A 21073-nucleotide genomic window follows, 5' to 3' on the forward strand; every position below is an offset into this window, starting at 1 on the left:
AAAAAAGGCAGGATAAGCAACTTGGCAAAAAAAAGGCAGGATGACAATTTATGTAAAAAAGTCAGGATAAACTAATAAAAAGGACAGGACCGGATAGAGTAAAAAATAAAAAGGCAAGACAGAGATTACAACTTAAAAAAATTCAGGACAAAATTTTTCATCCTAGCACCCCCTCCCCCCCCCCCCCCCCCCCCCCCCCCCCCCCCACCCAATAAAAAATAAAAATCAAATGGTAGCTCCCTTAAGACTCTTCTACTGTTAAACAATCTCTCTCTCTCTCTCTCTCTCTCTCTCTCTCTCTCTCTCTCTCTCTCTCTCTGAAACCCAGTTTTGTTATTGTATGTGACTATTGAGAAGAGAATAAAGTTGACTCTTAGTCAGCAAATTCCATCAAGCGAAACAGTGCATTATTTTGAGCTCTAAGATACATTACCATCATATCGTTGGGTAGATATTGATCATACTCCTTCTTTCAAGTTAATATTAACATTTAAGTTCAGTTAGTTACATTTTCATTGTACGCATCCCACATATTTCTGTTAATCAGAAAATTATTTAAATGTTACAATAGTTAAATTTTTTTTTATTCTTTTTCAATTTTAAGATTTATTTTATTTGATTGACACTTAAGACACTTAAACAAACAGCTGCATTTACCACTAACAATTCAATAATCACTGAATTCATTTGGTTAATTTTCAAGAACGTTCCAGTTCCCTTGACATCATTCATCTATACAAAACACAGACATTGCATTAGGTGTGATATTCATAAATGTAACCCCCTTTCGTCCTACGATCATTTATTTACATGTACTTATACAGAAAATATGATTTCGACTTGCCATGCGCTCAGCACGTGAATTAACCTACATTAAAGGTGAAATAAACTAAGGCCCTGAATATATGTCAATTAGACACCAGAAGAAAAGAAGTACCGGAGTCAACAGAGAACGCAAATGTGTAGTTACGTTGCTTCAGTTTTTCAAGTGTCATGAATACTAAAATCTTCAACTAATATCTAATATTATTGACTACATGTATAAAATTGTAGAATATTTAATTTTTCATCCAATTTTCCGTGCCAAATTTTATGCGGGGGGAGGTTGACTTGGAAAATAATTAGATAATGTTAAAGGAGAGAGTGAAATAGGTGTGTGGAAATTAGCTTACAGTGCTTATTCAGTGGCGTAGCTAAGCCATTTTTAAGTGTACGCCCGAACCTCGGCGAGGGGTTTGAGGGTCCCCAGCGGGTACAAGGCAAGGGAACTCTCAGCAGGGGTCCGACGGAAGCTAACGATTTATTAAGAGAGAGATACTATTTCTGTCATTAAAACTCATCAATAGCAACATACTAGTACTTTAAAGTCTAATTTTTTGATTTTTTCATGTATAATTTATTCAGTGTGTTGATTTGGAATCTAATGGCCAATAGTTGTTACTATGAAATATGTTTAAAAGGAGATGTGGGGTAAAACAATCAATCGACCAAAGATCCAAACCTTTCGAAATATAAAAAAAGCAAGTCTACATTTTCAATGGTGTCGTTCTTTTGATTATTATGACTTAATCTAGTTTTCTCCCATTTTATGCGCAAATTTCGTTAATGGACAAGTACATACAATAATAAATCTTCATAGATGGTCATGTGTGATATAAACATACTCAAAGGGTTCCGTGGAATCCTGTGTTTCGCCTGGGATTGCTGCTGTCGGTTAAACTATAAAAAATGAATCCATTTTTCAGTCAAATACATGATTTAAAAGAAATGAAACTTTTCTTTAAATGTTTTTCTTGATCTTGGAAGATAAGCTTCTGTCCAAGTTTCATAAGAATCTATGAAAGTTTACAAATGTAGCAGGTGAAAAATATCTAATTCAAAACCGTCTGCTAATTGCCCCAAAAAATGGTAAAATACTGAAAAATGAAAAAAAAATAAAAAATAATTTTTTAGACAGAAATTTGCTGACTGTTGTAAAAGTTTTGAAATCATTTAAAAATAAAGGAATATATCTCCCCCATGCAAAGCTCTGATTCTTTGTCCGGAATTAGCTATACTTTATGTACGTTTTATTTTGATCAGCTCTTCCAATGTTTTTATTAGGTTTTGGATTTTCAAATATTTCGGCCTCGAGCATCACTGATGAGACATTAATTGTCGAAATGCGCATCTGGTGCAAAAACAAAATCGTACAGTTGGTGTTAACATTTTTACATAAAATTCGATGAAGTTTTGACAAAGTAATTGATGCGTAACAAACAGTATCTACTTGTTAACTAATAAAAACAATGTTCTTTTCAGTAAAATGCGGAAAAATTAAAAGTAAATTTTCATAATTATGCTCTGGATACTCTTTTGATCATAAAAAAAGTTTCTGCCTATATTCTGTAAAATTTCATAAAGGTTTTACAAATTCATTGATGTTTTAAAAAAAATTTAACCACAGGCTGAACATAAATATTGACGACGCCAACGCCGATTACGGAATGTCTCGCAGGCTCGACAAAACTGCATATCGTATCTCAGCAGATAATGAATTGTTTTAAACTATAGGAAAGGGAGGATCATTCACAGTAGATTCAGATTTTGACAGAAAACGAACAAATAAATAATATGATACCGTTTGAACAAAAAGTAAATTTCTTCCGACTGGTATCTTCAATTACAAGTCAGTGGAGAAATAACTACAAGGCTCATGTGCTTTTAGCCAGATCTTTTAATTTATTTAGATTAAAATATTTTTTCTCCAAAATTCATGTGTACGCCCGGGCGTTTTGACGTAAACGTAGCTACGCGCCTGTTATTGTGTAAATTTTAAAGACAACATTTAAGTATTTTACAATTTTTTTAATCAGATTTTCAACTACTCTTTCTTACAACGTTTTTTCGTGCTAAATTTTCAAGTAAAAGCCTGCAGTTAAGAAACTTCAAAATGACAGAACAAACTTGCATTGCCTACAGATATTGAGAAAGAACAGTCTTTTTTTTTCATCTAAGATGAACTTTCTATAGGAAGATGGATTTGTGTCAGGTACATTAAAATGTTTAATATATAATTTGATTTTCCCTAAATACCATTACAGACATACTATGTAAACGAATCTGTATTTACAATTACATTCAGTGGTTTGCAAATTGAATCGGCTGCTTTTTAAATGACATACTTGTTTAAGCAAAATATTTATTATTTCATACTACAACCAAGAGGATGCAGATTTTAATCTAACTTCTAATTTTTTGTTGTTTTTGGCAGCAACAGTTGCATTACGCATCTACATGCTTAACTAAATTGGACGCCTTTAACAAAATGTAACACATAGTAAATGTATCATAGTCACGATAATCGACTTTCAATTCTGATCCTCACAATCCCTTTGTCTCTTCCTCAAATATTGCATGACCTACCGCGCGATATTACCAGTTCGTAACTTGCAGTGATCTAAACAACGGTACGCGCCAATAGTGTATCAGTAAATGTGTACCCTTCCGGAACACCTTGGAAATCTTAAGATTCTTATGTAGTGTATTGTTCTGTCGTATTCTTTTCCAATTGTCATGGTTTTGTTTGTCTTTCTTCGACAGTTGCCTCTCACTATCTTCTCTTTTCACAACAAAGAATAATTAATATATCGATCTACAGTTAAAACTATTGGCAATATTGCTTCTATCGTTTAAACATAGTATGACTATTATATAGTATTTAAGGCTTAAAGAGAAAAATGATTCAGCTATTTTTGATTTTTAGAGATTTTATTCTTTTGCATTTATAGTTTTCAAGTATAATGATACTTCTATCTTAATTAACTTTCGACTAATGTTTACGAATTGAACATTAAGAGTTTCTCCACAGGTCTATATACTTAACGAACTGTATGAAATATCAACTTTCAAATAAATAAATGATTTAATACTAAATAGTTCATATCCTCCCTTTCTCGAACGCAGTAATGGTTCGCTGTAACGTTATGAAGAGCAATAGAGAAAAGCAATATATATTTTCCATAACTATAACTTAAAAATAAGTTTATATGAATTATGTCACTACCTCAGTTCCCTTCGCCTACTGGAATCGGGGCGAACTGAAGCGTGCAACATAACGTGGGTTAAAGTCCTTCCCTCATCGTATATGCTATTACAATACACCAAATCAGTTGTACTTGCATATGAAGTACAATAGATATTCCATTTACGAAATTTTAAAACATTTCACTCAAAGTAATTGTTTTTTTGTTTTTGTTTTTGCTTTTGCTTTTTAGAATCCTTTCTTGGTCGTGTAATTGGTGATTTAAGCTAAGTTGTCATGCTGGTATGAATAAAAAGGGATGCAGGGAATATCAATGTGACCGCAAAACAATGACAAAAATAACCATAAGATATTAAGAGTTTGCCATACAAATAAAGTGAAAATGCGGACTTGCGGGCTAGATGATTGAAGAATTAAGGACAGCTCTCCTAATGCATTTTATATAAATGACTACCTTACGCAAGCAATCAGACTCTCATTAGTGTCAAGTGGTCAAGATCTCCTACAATCCAGATAAACTGTGGTATTGAAATCCAGAACACGAAAGAAGCATTATAGACTTTATATAAATAATTACTTCAAAGATAAGTTCTTATTTTGTTTCAATCGATCAAATTTAATGCTCATTACCGTCTTCAAGATATTGACCTATATTCCATGTTTTGTTGATAAAAGGTGATCAAGAACATTTTTACCACGATTTACCAATACAGGTATATTTGTAAGAATGAAAGCTAGGTCAAGGAGAGAGAGAGAGAGAGAGAGAGAGAGAGAGAGAGAGAGAGAGAGCGTATTGATCTGTTCAATCCCAAGGTAATAAAGCGGGCTATATTATGTGATTGTACAGTTGTTTTCTTTGTTTCTAATTCAAAAATAAGAATTCAGATATATTAATGAAATATTAGTTACATTGACCGTTGGGTATTTAGGAGGCTGTAGAAGTCTTACATGTACATTAAGTTATATCATTAATATATAATTATGTCACTTAATTAGTATCTGAGAGTAGAGTTCGGATATAAAACTTAAAAATATTGATTATATTTTATTGATTATGATAAAAGGGGACGTGTGATATGCATCTATGAGGAACTAACGCCATGCGCATAGCCACGTTTACGTCAAAACGCCCGGGCGTACACATAAATTTTGAAGAAAAAAATATTTGAAACCAAATAAATTATAAGAACTGATTAAAAGCACATGAGCCTTGTATTTTTTTCTTCAATGACTTGTAATTGGAGATAAAAGACAAAATGAAGAAATATACTTTTTAATCAAATGGTATCATATGATTTATTAGGTACTTTTAGGTCATATACATGTAGCTCTTTAACTGTTTCTGTTCTTTTACATCCTCGGCTTTAAAATATTCGGCTTTGAGCGTTCCTGATGAAGGTAAATCCAGAAAAGCGCTTCTAGCTCATGCAATTAATAACGTGTTTTTTCATATTTTATATTATATATGTTTTTTTCATTTTCTGTCAAAGTCTCAATCTACTGTGAATTCTACTCAGTTTACTACTGTTTAAAGCAATTCATTATCTGGTCAGATACGATGTGGCTTGCATTTTTATGTTACAGTTCAATATTTATTTTTACGTTACACCTGCCCATCTATGAAAATTAATTAGAACATATGTCCATTAACAAAATATTTTGGTGTAAAAAGGTGAGTAAACTAGATCTATAAGGTCAAAAAAATTAATAGAACGACAACATTGAAATGGAGACTTGCTTTTTGACTATCTCTATATAAAGTTTTGAGTTTTTGTCGATTGATTGTTTACCCCACATCTCCTTTTAAACCAATCTAATTAAAATATATATCTCTGATTTCGTTATACTCATAAGATACGAGCATGCGAGTAAATATAGATATAAATTTTAGATTGCTTTTAAACTTATTTTTAAGCAACTGTTTTGGTCATTTTTTCTCTTAAATACATTACCATTATATTCCAAATCAATACAATGAATAAATTTAACTGTAAAAAAAAAAAAAAATTAGACTCTAAAAGAGACGCGAAAGGGATATTCAAACTCATCAGTTGAAAACAAACTGACAATACCATGGCAAAAAACAAAAAACTATGAAAAGGCAAACAACAGTATACAAAACACAACATAGAAACATAAGACTTAACAACATGGACCCCACCAAAACCTGGGGGTGATCTCAGGTGCTTCGGAAGGGTAAGCAAATTCTACTCCACGTGTGCAAACCCAGTGATAAGTCTAATTCGGTAGATCACATTAGAGGAAAATAGGACGGGATTGTGGTAATATCAACAATTGGAACATATCAGACGTCATTAACCTACTCGTTATGGCGAACGTAAAATTTTCGAAGGGATGATTTCAACTTCACCACTTGGAACTCTTGGTTCAGTAGCTTCCTTGAAAGCATCCACTATCTATCAAGGAAATGATGATAGGAAATGCAAGCTCTGAAATATCTTATCAACTGGCATGTATATACTCCATATGCAGGTGCTGCTGGAATGTTGCTACATAGAAAAGAAAAGTTCACAATTGGAAGCTGAAATCATCTCCTTTGTCGTAAAGTTTTGTTCTTAACCGACCAAGTATGTTGCTATTGATGAGTTTTTAATGACAGATATTGGTATCTCTTTCTCAATAATGCGTGAACATCCGGGGGGTTTCGCCCCAGACCAGGAGGTATTCTGTTGAGGTTCTGGCGTACACTTAAAAATGGCCAAGCTACGCCACTGAACGCAGCAACTTAAATAATTAAAAGACAGTTAAAACGCTTTATTGTTCCCCAACATACACATTTATATAAACTATTATATGATGTAAGGTCAAAGTGATACAATTTTGTGGTGTGATTGGCTTTTGTGAACATTGAATGTAACCTTGCAACAAGTTATTTAACTGAAAGACAAAGATTTTATAAGAAATAAACATGTAGGGCAAAACACTTTTAGTTAATGAAGCGTCTATTGCATGTTATAGATTGATTTGCCGTTTTAAAGGTGATATAAAAGCTAGAAAAAGACTTCTAATTATAGTTTATATGTTTGTTGAGGTTTTTATAACTGAACTCAAAACCCAGTATAAGATAGCGATATAAAGTTCAGAAGCATATTTATAGCAGAATTTATTTGGTAAATTAGGTTCGTGAACTTCACCTTGTGGTACGTATAGTCGGTCTCGCTAAGATATATTTACACACCAGATCGTACCATATGGTGTTTTGTTCATTACTTTCCGAGATAAGACTACGGATGCAAAAGCATGCAGGTACGAACATTGACACCAAGAGTTCTCAAACCAAAATATTAAGACGATCATAAAACTTTCATGTAAAAAGATATTATAGTACAGACATGATTCGTTCGCTGCCGCGTATTTTTAAATTATTTAATTTATCAGTAAACATCTAATAAAACATATCAAAATGAATTCCTCTCAACTCAGGTATAAGGCTTGCAGTGTGGTTTGACCTTTTGATTTGGCTACGCGTTAAAGGGCTCACTGTGACTTGAGATGAAGAACCCTACACAAATGCAATTCCCCTTTGCTTTTGATTTGAAGTGCCTTAGGGGAATTTGAGCAGGGAATTTAAACGGTAAATCCCTTCAATGCGATTACAGAAAGAAAATTTGGTAACCGTTAAAGAGAAACTCCGCATTAGCATATGACGGAGGTATATCCTAGTATTAGTAAAACTAACAAGTTGACATAGTTGTTTGTTTTTATAGTGATTAAGATTATAACACAGTTTTGACTGCTGTACCCCAATTTTTGACATTTTTACCTGTTGTGTCTGTTTGTTTTGTTCACGCATCCTTGTCAATATAATGGAATTTGATGCGACTGTCATACAAGTGATAGGTTTAGCTAGCTATAAAACCAGGTTCAATCCACCATTTTCTACATAAGAAAATGCCTGTACCAAGTCAGGAATATGACAGTTGTTATCCATTCGTTTGATGTGTTTGAGCTTTTGAGTTTGCCATTTGATTAGGGACTTTCCTTTTCGAATTTTCCTCGGAGTTCAGTATTTTTGTGATTTTACTTTTTTGTATTGTACGCGTGAATTAGTAATTATTTTTCTCGAGGTAATAATTGTATTGCTCTTTTGTAGACTTTAAGGGGGCATAAGCTGTCAATTTCATTTTCACCGATTTGACTCAAATTCTCATATTTGATTTATAACATACAAAAACAACGTATATCCAAATTACAAAAAGTATAAAAAAAATAAACAATTAACAATGCATTGGCTCAATAAAAAGTATCAACATTTCGGGTGTATTTTTGTCTTCACGTCATCTAATTAACCATCGAGATGACCTCCGAAGACTGCCGACGGTCATATAATCTTTACCTATTATGTCTGTTTGTTTTGCTCACAAATTGTGGTCAATATAATGGAATGTCTTACAAGTTAGAGGTTTAGCTAGCTATAAAACCAGGTTTTCCTTGGAGTTCGGTAGTTTTGTTATTTTACTTTTTAATACATTAGTATTATAAGCCCTACATGAGACGAATCTCGAAAAAAAACTCTAGGAACTTACATACAAACGATATACATCTCATTATTATATTCCAAAGGGGTTCAAATTGTGTATTTAGGCATGAAAAGTCCACGCACACAAAATCTTGCAAAAAAGGAATATCATTCTTATTAGATTGGTGATTTAGCACGATCAATCTTTTAAAACTCCATATTCGAACGTCATAGCAGTAAATTACAGCAAGGTTGGTAAATACCAATTCTTATTCTAAATACTATCCCATAATAGTGGATTACAAATCAAGAAAAACTCGCTTATTTTAAGAATTTAATGGACCGACATACCTCACGGCTGAAAATCCACATGATGATAGAGTAAACATTATACTATAATTTTAGCCCTGTCGTAGAGTTTTCCCACGGTGCAGTTTTTTGTAAAATCGCGGTAAAGCGTGATTTTCCGTTTTTTTTTTTCTTTTTCATTATCAAACACGGGAACGCTTATAATAAATTCCCGAATGAAGATATCTGCAAATATTTGCTATGAAATGAAAAAGATATGTATCAGCTTTCATTTAATATCAAAATTTCAACCTTTGTCGATTTAGACCAAAAAAAGTGGGACAACCAATACTTAAGAAGTTTTAATATACCAAAGTTTGATAGAACATACAAATCAACTTTTACAAGCCTTTTTATAATACTCACCATATAGCAGTTTTACTACTCAATATTCACCTCAATAAGTCATGTTACTTTTCCTATTTCCCCCTGACTTATAAATTGCTGTGTTTTTCACAATGAATTGTATATGCATTTTCTTTATTTTTGATAATAAGAATATAGATTTGTATCAATGTGTGTGTCTAGTTTTTTTAATAAGTACATATGTTAAGGTTTAATAACTTTTGATGTGTTTTTATTCCTGTTGAGTTTTTCGAATAGACTAATTAAACTACATTGGAACACATCCGAATTAATCCGGAAAATTATGGGCAGTGCTAATTCCATTAAACAAGAACAAGTAAAGTATCTTAGGTCGTGTTATAAAGCCTATACATGTACAAGAAGAATAAATTTTGATACATTTGAATTAGGGAAAATCCAGTGCGTGTGATGATGAATTAACTTTCGTTAAAACACGCTCCATGACATAACCATTAGACTTGTCCAAATGTTTATTTTGCAGACAAAATTCATACAACGAGATAAGTAATTAAGGCATGTCGAGTCATTTAAGCGTGCCGATTATGTTTTAAATGACGCAAATTACCAGGCAGACTATCCAGTGGTAAGTTTACTCTCTGTAGATTACTTCAAGGACAAGGTGCTGCATCACTCAACATGCATTGTTAACTACTGGCCGAAATGAAAAAAAAAAATAACTTGCTTCAAATCAATCGGAGCATGATGTTGCTTTCCAAAAAACTAAGGGAGCAACCATTTATCTTCAAGATGGGGTTACGGTTTTTTGTTTGAGTCAGAATTTTTTTTTTCACGCAAAGCAAAAACAATTCTATTTAGTTTATCAACGCTATCAATAAAATTATTTTGTTCAAAATTTAACACTATAAGTATATGTTGAAAATCTGGATTCAGAATATTTTTTTTTGTCCTCTGGTTGAACAGAATATTTTTTTTCATCAATGTGGGAATCAGAATATTTTTTTAGGAAAAAACCATAACCCTCCCGTTGAGGTTAAAAGGTCGTTCCCTAATAGAAAGTCTACATGATGATCTGTTCGTGAAAAAAAAAAAGCATTTTCGTTGTCGTATGATAGTTTGCTAGATACATATTGTTCCTTTCTCCAAGATCTTTCATGATGCGGAAAGAATTGTAAAAAAAAGTTTACGATCGTTCGAAATTTCAAATTATTACTATCTATTTCCGTCAAAATTTAGTATTCCAACAGCTTTACAATTTATTCCTACCTCTCTGATAAATATTTTTGCACTCTCATGTGATACTGTACGAAAATGTATACATTTAGCTGAGTGTGTGATATCCCTGCATTAAAAGCCAGTACACCCCTGATCAGAGATGGTATGGGTATTGTAAAAAGTCTTTATGTAAAAAGGTACAACATTTTTGGAGATTTGGCCAAGGACACCTTTAAAACCATAATAGCTTGTTTTGAAAACTTTGGGTGTGTCGTGGACGTGTTTGATCGATATGATGTGGAACATTCTACAAAATCAGCAGAAAGAATAAGGAGTAAAATTGAGAATGAAAACGAGGAATGCGTCAAAAGAGACAACAAAGTCTATTTGAAATGGTGGTAGATCTAAGGTTCTTCAAGTCATTGAATGCAGATCAATTAGATATTGTAAAAAAAATTGTGTGCACCTGCAAATAAACAGGGGTTGATAATATTTGTAGGGGACTATGCACTCCCGCACTACAATGATTTTGATTTGCAAGTATGACGAAACATTCCGAGCGGGCTCTTTTCAAAATCTATATATAGACTGTAAAGCAATTTTGTGCCGGATCTATAAGTGACTGAAGAGGCAGATATAAGAATTATTCTGCCGTTTCTGTCTTCTTATAAACATATGGTTAAAAGTTATTCCTGGGATCGCATTATATTAAAATCATCATTATGTTTTACCGTATTTCTAATAAGGTCTTTTCCTCAGATGTCAAACATGATGAATTGCGGTTTCAGACTGAGCGTTTCTTCAACCAAAGACTCAAGACGATTTTTACCTGTTCACGACATATGCAACTTTTTTTTAGTTATTGGACCACTGATGTCTAGCACACTACCAGCTGCTCATGCTCTTACAGGATGCGACACGTCTTCTTTAATCGGAATTGGCAAAAATTTCAATTACAAGGCGTGGAAATAAAACCCATGCATGTATCAAACTTTGTCAATCTAGCTGGTTCTAATATTGACACATCTGTTGCAGTGAAAAGTCAATTCATCGCGGATCAATATGACACCAGAAACACTGCTTAATCAGTACATGGTGATCTGATTAAACTCAAGAGTGAAGTTGGCGCTTTCTAAGGGTGCCTACTTAGTGAGACTACCTCCTTCAGATGCATCGTTCAGACAGCACATTCTTCGAGTTTCACTCTTAGCGTACGTCTGGGTGAATGCTTATTTCGCCAAACCACCTCCAAGGTCACCTTTGAAATATGGACATTGGGAATAGCTCCATAGTTTCTGTATACTAGTATTTTGAATCCAATGTCCTCTGACTTTTTACAGGACATTGTTTCTACATGTAAAGGCAAAACAATTTGTAGCAAATCTTGCGTATGCTACGAACAGAATTTGTCGTGCACCAGCATTTGTTGTTGTCAGGGCAGTGGTGATTGTAGAAACCAGCTTACTCATCAGATTGTTTTAGAAGATTGCTACGATAAGGACGATGATTGAACTATTAATCTCAATGCCCAATATTTCAAGTTTTCTGCCGTTAGTGGCCTCCGACTTGATATGGTTGGGGAGCTCCCCTTCTCTGGAGATATTTTTGTATCGAATATGTGTATCGGAAGTATTACATACCATGACATCCGCATATTTTTTTTCTTAGTATTCCGTTACCTTTTCAAATGGACGTGCATATTGATGTCTAGTTTTCGTGTATTATATACTTAGACAGCTTCCTTTGTAGCGTAATATCTCTGTGAATCGTGGTTTTTTTTGGTTGTAATTCTCATATATATTGGGCTTTCAAGTCTGATATATATGCCATTGTTTGTCTAGTTTTATAAAAAAGGGGGACACAAGTTCTCAATATTCTATTGCTCTTGTACTGATTGACACATTAAAATTAAAAAAAACTTCAGATACTATCGTGTTCATGCTGACATTTATGCATCAAGACTATGTTTTATAGTTCCAACATTCTTTTGGGTTTAAATAATCAGTAATGAATTTCATCATTTTTTCATAAAATCATGGACTTTAACGTTAACATTACAGTACTCATTTCTCCTTTGTTATTTTAGGCATTTTAACAAAACTTTCCTCAAAATATCTTTATATGTTGTCAAATACTATTGCGTAGCTAAATATTGAATATGAATATTTTTGTCGATAATTTCCGTAGATAAAGATATTTTTTTTCAGTTTCTCACATGTTTGAAGCGGGGGTATACATCACTTATCTTTGGCAATCAGGCATAAATATGACAGACTGAATTCGTAGAGCATTCCCAGAGTATGATTCTACAGAAACAGTTTCTCAGTTATTACGAGGGACTACCGAGAAATTGTCCAAAATGTAAAAAAAAAAAATTTAAAATCCCCCTTTTGACCTTTGACCACAGTTTTTAAAAATCTGCACCGCTTTGACACTCTACGACATGCTTAATCAAAGGGTATTATATTTATCTTCAAAATAAGACCAAAATTAGCCGTGAGGTATTTCGTTAAATTTACCTTACTTGTCATAGTACTATAATGTATTTTGTAAGGTCTGTTTAATTTGGTTACTGTCTTGAAACTTTGAAGTTGAAGATTTAAAGTATATTACATCAGATTTAATCATGCTTTGTTGCTCAATCTTTTTTTTTTATTATTATTAAGTCTTAAGTCTAAAGAAAATTACATGTGTAACATCAGTATGAGTATATGTATAAGTAATTTCAGAATGATTCTATTTTCAATGTCAATTTTACTTCTTGTTTAATACATTTCTTTAATAATGTCAAACCTGCTGTTGGAAAACTCATTTGTGTAGATTCTTAAATTGCGTTCCAGGAAATTAGGTTTGTTTGAATCGCGGTTAACTTATTGAATTAATCCAATTCTTTCAAAAATGCTTTTAATACATAACAGCGTGACCTAATCGAATCCTTTGACAAAATGGTTCCTAAAACTGATTCTTTCAAAGTAGTTTGTATGTTGTTTACGTTCCGTCAGTTGTTAATTTATTTAATTGTACCATCTCTTTCTTAGGACTCTAGCTTTTATCAACAGAATATAACCAACGTCTCGAGAGGACGCTGCAGATACAGCCTTTAAAAGAAATTGCTATATAACGAATTCATTTCAGTGACAATCTTCGTCATGTCATTAGATGTATTGTTGTATAAAGTCTTGAGGGCGATCACAACATCTTCCGTATAGCCAGGATAAAACACATGGGAAACTGTTGAGGTCGTTACGAGCAACAAAAACGACAAAATACGACAATGAAATTGAAAAATAAAGTGTTTCGAAATCTGTCACGAAAAGCTCAGAATCAAGTCGCTGTAACTCATACAAAATAAAAGTTATTTAATCAATAAAGCGGGCTCCATTGATACATGTGAATACCATGGAATATTCAGAGAGCTTACATTTTTAGAAACACTATGGTTACTTGTATATTTTCATTCCCCGGGTTGCGATGGTTGCGCGACTATGTGCACACCGATTTCGTCAGATATACACAATATAAAAGAAGTGTTTACAGAGAAAACTGTTCTTTTTACGATATTTTTCAATTATTTTGAGTTCTGTTTAAAAAAAAAAATACAAGAAAGGACGTAGTCGCTACTTACAGCATAATAGTAGTATAATACATTAATGAATGATTGAGTGTTATGGACAAACAACGTCAAAAGAGATGTCCTAATCATACAATATTTGCTCCTTCTGTTCAGAGTGTAGTGATGAATGACCGTCTTATACACCATTTTGTCTTTGATACAAATGTCATCGCATGTGTCATCACATCACACCTGATGAATGTAAAAAAGCGAAAGATACCAAAAGGGGGAATAAAAAAAATCATAAGTCAAAGAGAGACCGGCAAATGCATAGTAAAAATTAAAAACGACGAAAAGACAAAATAACAGGCTTCAAAACACTACATAAAAAACTAAAAAACTGAGCAACACAAATACCATCGGGGTGATTTTAGGTATATTATCAATTGGAATGAGATATACCCATCAGACAAATGAGAAAGTAGACGTTTTTGGCTTTTCTGCTTTTTCTGTTAGGGTCGTGTTTGCTTTTGCTATAAAAGAGGTAAGAGGGTCTTTCAGAGGCACCTGGTATTTGAACTGAAACAGGCATCATGTATTTGGATAACCTATTCATAATTAAATAAATGACATAGGTTGTATTTTAACACAAATCGATTTGCAAGAGAAGATAATGAACTTCATTTGTTTTTCTGTTCGTTTGAATCCTGTTAGGAAGTATAGCTTGTTCAAATCTATTAGCTACCTGCATCAATTCTAAGATTTAACAAAGCTGTGTGACAAACAGAACAAAATGTTATCAGCATGATATCTCATTAATGTAATTTGCTATCTGCTGAAAAGATCGTCAGATAATGATTATTCCATTAGTTTTAACTTTATTAAAAGTCAGAATAATTTAAATCTATTTAAAGCTTGCTAATTCCTCGGCTTACTTTGTTGATATTCCCGAGCTTGTGTTTCCTATCAGGATTTCCTTGATAGAGGGCTGCTTATACGAAAGCTACCGAACCAAGGTATTTAATGGTTGATTTGTCGTAACCACAATCTCGCTCGATTTACTTTTTTATGACTATCACCAAAGCGAAGAGTTTTTTTAAACTGGTCAAGGGAAACACTGTCATGGAAACGATAATAAAAATAATAAGATGTGGTATGATTGCCAATGAGACAACTTTCAATCAAAGACCAAATGACGTAGACATTAAAAACTATAGGCCATCGGATGGTCTTCAACAATGAGGAAAACCAGTACCGTATAGAAAGCAAAAAAAGGCCCCGATATAACAAAATGTGAAACTATTCAAATGAGAAAATCAACGGCCTGATTTATGTAAAAGCAATAAACAAAAAACATATATGATATACATCAACAAACGACAACCTCTGAAATACAGGCTGCTGACTTGGGACAGACATATTCAGAATGTGGCGAGTTTAATCATATTTGCGGGCGCCCAACCCTCCCCTTACCTGAAGTTTTTATATAAAAAATGTTCAAAATGGAAGATGGCGATCACAGTCCTTCTTCGTCTTGAGATTATGTCTGCTGTCGTGGTATCTTCTTACCTTTTGTACATTTAAAATCTTAGAAAACGCAGATAAACGCCGCCAGGTGATGTTCTATTTTACTCTAGTACCAATTACATTACAAATACAGAAACAAACAAATAAACAAAAAGCTCTGAAATCATAATTTGAAGAATGACAGACCACAGTCACCATGGTCAAAAGAGAAAAAAAAGACATCCACAAAACACTACACAGAAAACTAAAAATTGACCGTTATGAACCCATTAAAAAATAGGGGATGAACTCGGGTGCTCTGGATGGGTCAGCAGTTCCTGATATTGACACCCACCGTGTTACTCACGTTAGTTCCAGTAATACGTCATATCCGGTGATAAGGCAATATGTAATGAAAGATTGGTAAGTGTATATTGAAAAAGTATTGTCAGACCGTTTCAATTATTAGTCTGCAAGATAATTGGATTTCCAAATTGAAAAAAAAAATATATATGCACTAAATATTCTGAAGGATAATTATCAGAGTCTGCTAACATAATACAAATTATTAGTTTAATGCATGCTGATAGTTTTATTGAAAGGAACAATCATAACTATAGCTGTTTTGATTAATTTATATTTTACGAATGTCGTTTCTTACTAAAGAGAAAACGGTCCAATAGAGATGCTTAATGATTCAGGCCACGATTAGAAATATCAACATGATTATATACTGAATAAATGATGATCATACCATAGAAAAGATAAAAATAAACAAACAGTTAAAACAAATTAATAAAAATCATAATTGTTGTACAAAACGGTCATTCTTAATATGTTGTTTTTCTTTAAATCTAGGATCGTCAGAACAGATATTATAAATAAATGAGTACGAGGACGTTATCCCTCTTTTGCACCATAAGAAACACAAACCAATCACCATTTTAAAGAAATTGAGCCAATTCATTTTTTTATTAATCAATTTTCTTGGTTATAAAGCGTCATAGGAAAAGGAATTATTGGACACAATGATGATAAAAATTGGAGAGATTATCCTGCATAAAATTTAATTTCTTGATATATTTAACATTTCGAGGTTAAATGGGATATTGGAATAAATACTGTAAGGTACAATAAGAGGCGGAAGATATCAAGGGGACATTCAAAACTCATAAGTCAAAAAAAAACACCGAAAAGACGACGAAAAGACAAAGCAATCTACAAAACACTACATAGAAAACTAAATATTGACCAACAAGAACCCCACCAATAACCGGGTATGTTATCAAGTGCTCCGAAGGGTAAGCAGTTCCTGCTGCGCATGTTACACCCGTCGTGTTGCTTTTGCAAATACAAATTTGTTGATAAATCTCATTCGATGAGAAGAGAACGGAATTGTGGTTACGACAATTGGAACATAGCCATGGTCATCTGCGACGCAGATATTCCATAACGGTCACAACTAATGCAATAAAATTCATAACGAGCATATATCAAAAATCTATCTACAATGGAGGCAAACTCATAAAATCTCATATTATAACCAAAATCACAATTTCACAATTTTAGGAAGGAAAATCACATTATCAATATTGATATGAATTCTACAGGTTCAACAAATCAGAACACATAACATAACATGAGATGAATAACAGCAAAAAAAAGCACTGTTCCTTTGCTTTTTGTGTGTTTTTTAGCTGTGCATGTACTGATTTTGTGTCATGGATGGATACCCCATATCCTTTGTTTTTCTATTCTATAAAGACAGTCAAGTTGGATTGAAACATTGAAGAATATCTAAAGAGACTTCCTGTCAAGTTTAATGTTTTCTGAGTTAAAATCTGTGTATTCAAAATAGTAAGTGACAAAAACTGACGCCAAGTGAATATAAAACTTACAATTTTCTAATGAATCAAGTTCCGTAATTTAAAATGAAATGAAATGTCGTAATAAATCCAAATACACATAAATACATGTCGAAATTGACTCAATACAGATACATGTTGAAATGTACTCAATACAGATAGATATCGAAATTTACTAAATACCGAGTTTGACCATTGTAGTTCAACACAGAGAACCAAACATTAAAATGCTGATGTAGCATCTCAGTATAGACAGAATAATATATTGAAAGGATAACAAGAATCACGATAAGTACCGGACAGTACAACAATTGAGAGAACTACACCTTCACCAAAACTTGATTCCTCTGAAAACCAGTCGTACCAACAAATTCAGACAAACAAAAACGACCAAATAACACGTGTCATATACAATGTAGACTAGTGATATATATATTTTTATTTGATTCCATTATTTCTGAATTCATTTTAAAATATTATTCAAGAATTAACTAAAATCCGGTCGAACTTTAGAAGCTGAAAATATGTTATCTAATAAGATAATAATCTTACCTTAAAGGTGTATTCTTCTTGCTGCGACACTCCTCAGTTTTACTTTCACAAGATTTTTATATACTGTATTGATCTGATCATCACGAAGTGTTCTCAGTATTTGATTCAGGAATTGTTTGTGTACAAAACCCCTTAATTAAACTCTTCAGATGTACTGATAATACAAACACAACGTGTATTGTGTTTTCCTTTCATAGGGTCAAAGTATTTTCGCATCTGTTCAATCAATTGGAATATTTTTATCAGTACATCAGGAATTTTGCTAATTAGACTTTTATATCAATAAAGTTGGAATCAACATTAAGAAATGATAATACTTCTGGTACAATTTGTTTTCTGCATGATGCTTTTAAACTGATATTCTAAAAGTGAATAATTTGATTGATAACTGCTTGAAAACAGTCTAGCTATTCTTTTTACAAACTTTAATTGATCCTGGTTGAAATACGAAAATACAACTTTTATCTTATCTCTTTAAAGGCATTTTTTTGTCTAGGAATTATGTGCTATACGTCTAAAAACAAACAGGTGCTTACAATTGTTCTTCAAGCTGTAAATATATATCCACTTTGTTGCAATTATATTCCACGTTTTTCATTTCCGTTTTTGTGTTGTTGGCAGAAACAGATACAGTTATAATTGTAAACTTTCAGTAATGACATCACTCAGTGAGAGACGTGAAATTTTTGCATCAAGAGTTCTCAGATTTATGTATATCTTAACGTTTAGTAGTATTACAAGTGAAGTAGGATGCGCAAAAACGATTTTATCAGCATCAAACTTAAGAAGGTGCAACAATTAAGAAACAAATATATTTGCTTTTATTCTGCTTTTTTTTCACACAAAACGTCTCGGCAATATTATATCATATATAATAAATATCATACATGCCATACGAATAAAATGAGATATCGCGTGGGGTATACGTCAATGAGACAGCAACTCAACTAAAAACTAAAAGTGCTGTTTCTTTGCTTTAATTGTCTTTAGCTGTGCACATACTGATTTTGTGTCATGGATGTATACACCATATTCTTTCTTTTCTATGTATATGAAACGAAAATGAAATTAATCATAAAAATAGAATAATATTAAAAAGTTGTAGGTATCATTATGTAATAACAGTGTCAATGAGACAACATTGTTAAATGTTTCCAAGATAAAAATCAGAAGCACCTACTAATGAATCCCGGAAAATCATAAAATGGCCATCAGGTTCATTGATATATCACAATTGTGAAACCTTCCCACATGTAATCAAACGTAATGTTAGATGGTTAGACTGCAATTCATTTCTTCGATTATAACTCCTACCAGTGTGACATATTCAATAGTTAATGCATCTGTGATTTAACAACTATAAAAAGTCTACCCACAACCGATTTAAACACACATTAAGAATTAGCTGTTTTTCTCGGAAAATGAATATAGAAACTGTTAATCTTTCGGAGCACTCGAATTCATCCCCGATATTTGGTAGTGTTCAATTGTTCATGGACTATTAATAGTAATGTTTATTCGCCGTCCTTTTTTGTCACATTTCCTTTGATTCATATGGTTTAGTCAGTCTATGTTGGACAAAGATATTTCATTTTTCATCTTGGTTACTTCTTAATTTGTCTTAGTAATTCTTTATTCATGAATTTTTATTTTTTCCCCTGTTTCAATAATCTACGTTATTCCGTGCGTTTGTAGGGTTATCATCCCGACATAAAGTCGGTATTCCTATGGATACTGCAACGTTTATACAGAACCATCTTAAAGTCTGAAAACGGGGGGAAAAACAATAAAACGAAATTCTTCAATTTTATTTAAGATATGTTAATAATTGTCCTTTCATTCAAAATCTATTTGTACTAGTATAAAAATAAGGAGATGTGGCATAATTGCCAATGAGACAACTATTCATCAAGTTCAAATCAAGTGGATTGTATTAATAGTATAAAATGAAGGAGATGTAACATGATTGCTATTGAAACAATTATCCACCAAAGTTCAAACGAGGTGGATTGTATTAGATCTTGTATAAACAGTAGGAGATGTGACATGAACTATCCACCAAAGTTTAAACGAAGTGGATGTGTGACTACTTACATCCACTTTTCCGTAGAAAACCCTATTGCTTTTGTTCTGATTATTTTTTTTTCTTCTGCCACATTTTGTTCTTGCAGTGTATAGTGGTTTCGCAAGATGTCGCTTAGATATTTTGCATATGATATCGAACAGTTATTGCGCTTTTGAGACTGACCCTGTTTAACCGAACTCTTTTCTTTGTAAGAGTTATCTCCCCAAACACTGTTTTTCTTTTTATGAATACTCCTTCGCAACCAAAAGCGACAATTTTTTTTCCAAATTGCTCATTATGTCCTCAGAATGTTACGTTATATTTTGAACGAAGCTATCCGGAGACTCCATATGAGAGTTATTTCCCCTTTTGTATTTAAAATAAGTGAAATATAATCGTAACTGGTAAACCATAAGTGATAGAGATCTAGGGTATTTTGATTTGAGGTCCTTGGTCCAAAAAAAAAAGAAAACTAGGTAAAGGTCAAAGGTCATGTTCGGATTTTTTTCACTAAGTTTATGTCGCTTCTTCCCAGAAAGAGTTATAGGTATCGAAACAGTTTAAGAAAAATGTTTGTTGCGATATGTCGTTACTGGAAATTTGTTGTCAAAATGGTACGCGTCATTTTATTGCAGGGCCTATGCCCCTGAAATGGTCAAATCAACAAATTACTAATTAAAACTGCAAACTTTGCAGCTATCATGTTGTAAATGTATTTTATATCAATTATAAACCAAAAGTCTACAACTACACCCCCCCTTTTTTCCAACTGATTTTTTTTTTAGTTATCCCATTTCTATGAAAAGAAAATCGCCTTCAGTCTCATACATTTTACTGTAAAAATGCTAATCCTTCTTATGTACAAACTTCTGAAATAGAAATCCATCCCTACAAAAATCTGCTCCCATTCATGTATTTTTCTGAAATTAATCGATAAACGTTTTGTTAAAGTTCTATAACAACAGCATTATTTGTGTGTGCATGCAATGCATAAAGACTCGTGATAAGCGATTAGACAATAGTTTACCTGTAAAATGAATCAAGAAAATATATTCCCGTTAGCGCTATAAATACACGTGCGGTCCGTTTGATTGAGAAATTAAAACCAATGACGTAGAAATCGCTCCAAAGCTCGTAAATA

At 32.7% G+C, this 21073-nt stretch overlaps 1 protein-coding gene across 1 annotated transcript in view; it reads right to left on the reverse strand.

The window, feature by feature from the left end:
- The window catches only part of LOC127735655 (dopamine receptor 2-like), a 114940-nt gene extending 96726 nt beyond the window's left edge, over nucleotides 1–18214 (reverse strand). The window contains exon 1 of the mRNA XM_052245899.1: nucleotides 17868–18214. The gene's annotated coding sequence lies outside the window, so the exon portion shown is untranslated. The remainder of the gene's footprint in view (nucleotides 1–17867) is intronic.
- Between the last annotated feature and the right edge of the window lie 2859 nt (nucleotides 18215–21073).

Source organism: Mytilus californianus, unplaced genomic scaffold, assembly GCF_021869535.1.
Source record: "Mytilus californianus isolate M0D057914Y unplaced genomic scaffold, xbMytCali1.0.p SCAF_3, whole genome shotgun sequence".
Classification (NCBI taxonomy): domain Eukaryota; kingdom Metazoa; phylum Mollusca; class Bivalvia; order Mytilida; family Mytilidae; genus Mytilus; species Mytilus californianus.